This window comes from Odocoileus virginianus, unplaced genomic scaffold, assembly GCF_023699985.2.
Source record: "Odocoileus virginianus isolate 20LAN1187 ecotype Illinois unplaced genomic scaffold, Ovbor_1.2 Unplaced_Scaffold_18, whole genome shotgun sequence".
NCBI classification, from domain to species: Eukaryota; Metazoa; Chordata; class Mammalia; order Artiodactyla; family Cervidae; genus Odocoileus; species Odocoileus virginianus.
Window position 1 is genome coordinate 615,869 of NW_027224280.1, and position 6,292 is coordinate 622,160.

Genomic DNA, 6,292 nt, shown 5'->3' on the forward strand with positions numbered 1-6,292 from the left:
ACGTTTTCTTATTCTCATTTGTCTTTTGCTTTTGTGGGCATCTTAAAGGAAGGTGGTTGCAGGTTTTCCCTAGTCATGGATTTCTATATGTCTGTCTTTTTCCTTGTAGCTTTTGGGGTTCTTGTGTACATATCAGCTACCTTTGTCAAATCTTAATATCTGCAATAGCTACTTCAGATATTTTTCCTTATAAACATGTATTCTCAAAGTATTCAGAATAAAAATTAAAGTAGTTGAAATGTGCATTCAGAAACCAAACAGTGCAGCTGTCACCACCGCTCACAGGAAATTCACTGAACTAAACTTGACCAGAGCCATTCACAGTCACAATACATGGCTGAGAGGAAATGCCCAAACCCCAAACGCGTTTCATCAAAGGCTGGAGGACAAAGGAGGTTCTGTTTCTCGGCACTTAAAATTGGCCGCATCCCACAGGTAAGCATTTCCCTCTCGCCTTTGAAGGCCTCCATGAGGGGAAATCTTTGGGTAAATAGAAATGAGGGAATTCCAGTTCCCAAGCGAGCCCCCAGACAGCCACGTAACTAGCCCCTTATCAGCGGTGCTTAGGTTCCTGGTGTTTGCAGGTCCACGTGGCCCTCGAGCCGTAGCTGCCTCTCTTCTAAGTGACCTGGAGGCTGCCCACCGCCACCTGGGCTGAACGATGGGGCCCAGGGTCCTTCTAACCATTTTCATGCGTTTCTAGTATATTCTTCCATTTCCTGCTTTTCACTTGGATCCTTGCCCTCCATTGAGCTTCAGAACCGCTGACTTCTGGTTTTCATTCTGCCTCTTCTTTCTCGGCTCTGCCTGCCTTCCACTTGGGGCATCTTCCATGGGGTTTGCACTGTCACTATCTCGGCCATCCCATGCAGCCTCACAGATCACATCAGGGTCCTGACCCTACCCTCCCACCCGAGGCAGCCGCCCTCGGGAGTTCGGTGTAACCTACTCCCTGGCACATTCTGAGACCTTTCCTGGGGGCGGAGGGAGACGAGCAGCCATGCCCACTGCCTGCTGTCACATGCTCTAAACTTCTCTAGATGCACCACGTGGTCCAGAGCCATCTCCCACCGACTGCAGGACCCAATCTGTGGGCGTTTGCCCCCGGGGCTCCTGGGTACTCAGCCGGGGAGTTCCTCCTTTGGTGCTGCTCTCTGGGACTCCCTGCCTACGTGTGAGCATGTCGCTAGAGGATCTGCCCGCGTGCAGCATGCCTGCACCTCCAGCCACAGTGGTTGCTGAAATGACTGCCTGCCAGAGTCTCTGTGTGCCAAGCATCACCAGCACATGGTGCTGGGCGAGGGGTTGCTGTCTGCTACCCGGACAGCAGCCAACTAGAACTGCACTGCCTTCTTGCTTGCCTTTCTTGGCTTAAAATTGAAGTTGCCCGGAAAAATCAAACATATGATTACCATAGGATCCCGGAATCCTACTTGAAGGGGATCTCCCCACCAGGAGGGAAAGCGGGGCCTTGAAGTGATACTTGTCCCCCTGTGTTCACAGCAGCCGTATTCGCAATAACTAAAACATTTAAAACAACCCAAGTGTCTGTCGATGCATGCCTGGATGAACAGAATATGGTTCAGCCCCGTAATGGAGTGTGATTCAGCCTTCAAAAGACAGCCGCTACAACACGGCTGGACTGATAAGGTGTGATGGTCAGTGAGAGAAGCCAGACACAAGGACAGACACAGTATGACTCCACTGGTATGAGGTGCCTAGAGTCGTCAGACCCTAGACAGAGAGAGGAGGATGGGGAGGGGGCACAGGCTGGGAAGGGGGAGTTAGAGTCTAATGGGGCAGAGTTTCCATTGGGGAAGATGGACTGTTCTGGGGATGGCCGCACACCCACGTGAACATACTTAGTGCTGCCAAGCTAGACACTTAAAAATGGTCAAGATGCTACATTTGATGTTTGTTGTTGTTTAGTTGCTAAGTCGTGTCTGACTCTTTGCGACCCCATGGACTGTAGCTCACCAGACTCCTCTGTCCATGGGATTTCCCAGGCAAGAATACTGGAGTGGGTTGCCATTTCCTTTCTCCACAGGATCTTCCAAACCCAGGGATCGAACCTGGGTCTCCTGTATTGGCAGGTAAATTCCTTACCACTGAGCCACCAGGGAAACCCAAATTTGATGTTATCAGTACTTAATTACAGTTTCAAAATCAACATCGATGTCTGCAGTTCAGGAGCTGGGTCACCTTGCATATATTTTGTCAGCCTTCTGTGCCTCAGTTTCACCTCTTATATGAGCACTGGACAAGGTCACATAAAAGCAGGTCACAGGCTTCCCAGCTAGTCTAGTTGTTCAGAATCCGCCTGCCAATGCAGGAAACATGGGTTTGATCCCTGGTCAGGGAAGATCCCACATGCCACGGAGCAACTAAGCCTGTGAGCCGAAACTTCTGGAGCCGAAACTTCTGGAGCCTGCACACTCTAGAGCTTATGCCCCACAAGAAGAGAAGCCACCGCACCGCAATCAGAGAAAGCCCTCATGCAGCAACAAAGACCCAATGCAGCCAAAAATAATAAATTAATCTTAAAAAAAAAAAACCGACAAACCCAGCAGATCAGGAAAGTGTTTGCACAGAACCGGGTGGTGTCCTGGCCACCCTTCCCCCCCCCCCCCCTCGGGGCTGCGTCTCTCAGCCACATTGTAGATGAGGAAACACAGATCATTTCAGGGAGGATGGAGGCCTTACTGTCAAGAACAGTAAGTTTAGAGGAGGTGAATGACCTTCAGGTCCGAGGAGGTAGGAAGTGGCCAAGGTGAGGCTTGCCCTGCTCTCGCCTGCTACGTTGGTCTTTTTTTAACTGGAGCCCTTGCTACCATGACTTGGGAGCCAAATTTCGTTTGGAAAATACATTGAAAAATTCAGATCTGAATGACATACCATATAATTCATGTTCTTTCATGTTACTTTTGATAACTTTTTTTTTGGCCATGTGGTTTGTGGGATCTTAGTTCTGTGACCAGGGATCGAACCTGAGACCCCCCCCACTGCATTGGAAGTGTGGAGTCTTAACCCCTGGTCCCCCAGAGAATGCCCCAATTCACACTGTTAATGTGTATGTTTCAGTGTTTTTAGTACATTCACAGGGCTGTGCTGGGACAGGGGCTGATAGTCTGTTGAATTTTTGGAGGACTGGACGCACCATTGCTACCACAGTGCACGAGGCTTTTGATTTCTCAACACCCTCACCGTTACTTGTTACTGATTTTTTTTTACTGATTTTTTATTGTAAGCCTCCTAGTGGGCATGATACGGGGTCTCATTGTGGTTTGAACATACATGCTTAATTTCAAAGCCCTCTAATCAGAACTCTACTGTGTCATGGGGCACCTCAGCTTCTCTAGAGAGCACCCTGACCTTGCCAGGCAGCCATCTGAAATGTTTATCATTTGCAACTCTTTGTCCTTGCCATTCAGATGGGCTTTCTTTCCAGATTGTTCTTCATAGTGTACAACCCAAACAGGTGGGGGAGCTGAGAGTGTGACATCCACAATGAGCTGAGCCAGCCCCAGGGCAGAGGGGCGGGGGGGGGGGGGGTGGTTGCTTCTGTGGTGACTGACACAACAAAAAACAGATATCAACTCTGAGAGGACTTCAGATAGCGGGACTGTTAGAGATTACAGACATTGTCACACTGCATCCTAACCACAACTTCCAGGCATATGCTGTTTACTACTCACCTAAAACATATGTCTGTGGAAAGATCACGTGAGAGAAGGAGAAAATCAAGATCTACTTGGCACCTAAGAACCAAGAGGGAGCTAGTGTAGTTATATTAATATTAGACAAATCTACAACATTTTAGGAATAATGTTAAAATAATTTCAAAATATATAAAGCACAAATGGACAGAACTCCATGGAAAAATAGACACATCTAGCACCTTAGAGGGAGGTTTCCATGGGCTTTCCTTGAAGGTATTTAGGTCAAGCAGATGAGTTCTGTGAAGATTCAGAAAACATAAATGAACCTGTGACTAGGGGCATCTTCCCTGTGTCTGCAGGTGGCTCTGAAGATCATGGTAGTATTGTCACCATAAAGCAAGAAGCAGGCAAGCTGCAAGGTGTGGTGTCACACACATACAACTGCCACATGATGCAAAGTTGAAAAAAATCATGAAAATTTAAAAGATACTTAGAGCTATAGGGAATTCCCTGGGGCTCAGTGGTTAGGACTCTGTGCTTCCACTGCCAGGGCCTGGGTTTCATCTCTGGTCCAGGAACTAAAATCTCCCAAGATGCCTGGTGCAGCCAAAAAGAAAGACTTAGAATACAGTAATAGAAAGAAGGAAATATTAAAACTGGTGGCTGACAGAGAAAGTGATATTTAAAGTAAAATTTACAACTTTATAAGCTTACTTATCTGCATTATTTTTATTGAACCAAAACATACTAAGTGTAACCACTGGAACTTTCCATACACACAGCGGAGGCGCCATCAAACTCAGCCCCAAAGCAAACTCTCCAGATTCCTTTTGCAGTTCTAGACGTTGGTATGAAAAGAAGCTCACAGTGACATCCATACCCGTATCGGCACGTCCATTCCATTTTATCACTGAGCAGCAGTCTGTGGTATGGAGGTCCCACATCTCTGTTGATGGGCATTTATTTAGTTTGTTTCCAGCTGGGGGCTCATAGGAGAATAGCTGCCTTGGACATGCAGGTACAAGTCTTTGTATGGACGTGTGCATTCCTTGCTTTTTGCTACACACCTAGAAGTGGAGTGGGCTTCCCTGGTAGCTCAGTTGGTAAAGAATCCACCTGCAATGCAGGAGACTCCAGGTTCGATTCCTGGGTTGGGAAGATCCACTGGAGAAGGGATAGGCTACCCACTCCAGTATTCTTGGGCTTCCCTGTGGCTCAGCTGGTAAAGAATCCGCCTGCAATGTGGGAGACCTGGGTTCGATCCCTGGACTGGGAAGATCCCCTGGAGAAGGGAACGGCTACCCACTCCAGTATTCTGGCCTGGAGAATTTCATGGACTGTATAGTCCATGGGGTCGTAAAGACGACTGAGCGACTTGCACTGCACTTAGAAGGGGAATGGCTGGCTGGGGGGTGGGGTGCGTAAGTGAAGTTCAAGTTCGGAAGAAAAGTGGCTGGCTCAGGTTGCGCCGCGGTTGGCTCCACTCCCTTGCCGACACTTGGTATGACCAGTCTTTTTAGTGTTAGTCATCCTGGTGTGTGTGTGCACAGCCATGTCCTTGCGGTCTTAGGCGTTTCCCGGCGACCAACGAGGACGGGGGCGGGGCTGTGCAAGGAAGGGGGAGGGGGAGAGCGGAGGCGGGGCGGGGCTCGCAGGGAGGAGCGCCGGCCCGCAGGCCCCCACCGCCGGACCCCGCCGGGCGGCGAGGGGTGTCTTCCGCTTCTGAGCTGTGGCCGCGCCCATCCTCTCTGGCGACTTGGCTGCGGACACCGCCAGCACTGACCGCAGAAGAAAGAGAGCAAAAGGGGAGAGTTGTCAAATGCATCCTTTCTGGCTTTTCAGAAACGGGTCGTGCCACTGTATTCCAGAAAGTAAAAACAAGCTTCCAAGTGCGTCTAATGAAACCGGAAGAAGCTTCTTGAGAGTAGCACACACAAGCCGACTCCCCGTGGTTCTCCCTCCCGGGCTCCGTTGCAAGAGTCCAGGCCGGGCGGGGTGCTCCGTGGATACTTCTGGCCTGACTGACGGTCTGACCTGGTTTCCAAACTTGACAAAGAATCCTTACCCACCCCCCCAAAAACAAACACACCACCAAGAAAACTGCAGATTCTTTGCACTGAAATATTGGTGCACAGTTCAAAAATTAAAAATTAGCTAAGACAATCCAAAAGCAGATTAAGAAATGAATATAGCATAACCTAGGGCTTCCCTGGTGGCTCAGTGGTAAAGAATCTGCCTGCCAATGCAGGAGACGTGGGTTTGATTCCTGGGTCAGGAAGATCCCCTGGAGAATGAAATGGCAACCCACTCCAGTATTCTTGCCTGGAGAATCCCATAGACAGAGGAGCCTGGCGGGATACAGTCCACGGGGTCGCAAAGAGCCGGACACGACTCAGCAACTACATGACTACACAATGCCATAACCAAGTGGAGTTCATTCCAAGAGTGCAGAGGTGATTCAACTACAAATGACGTTACTATAATCAGCAATATTAATACATCCAAGGAGGAAAACATGACATCAGTAGATCTCAAAAGGGTATTTGAAACAATTCCACCCAAAAGAATTGAAAGCAGGGATTGGGACAGGTACTTATACATCAGTGTTCACAGATGAGTGGACAAAGTGTGGC

At 49.0% G+C, this 6,292-nt stretch overlaps 1 long non-coding RNA gene across 1 annotated transcript; it reads left to right on the plus strand.

Moving 5' to 3' along the window:
- The first annotated feature begins 309 nt into the window (after positions 1 to 309).
- LOC139033567 (uncharacterized) lies at positions 310 to 1,540 on the plus strand. Its single transcript, XR_011486118.1, has 2 exons — positions 310 to 435; positions 1,041 to 1,540. It is a non-coding gene; the product is annotated as an uncharacterized lncRNA (long non-coding RNA).
- The last annotated feature ends 4,752 nt before the right edge of the window (positions 1,541 to 6,292 follow it).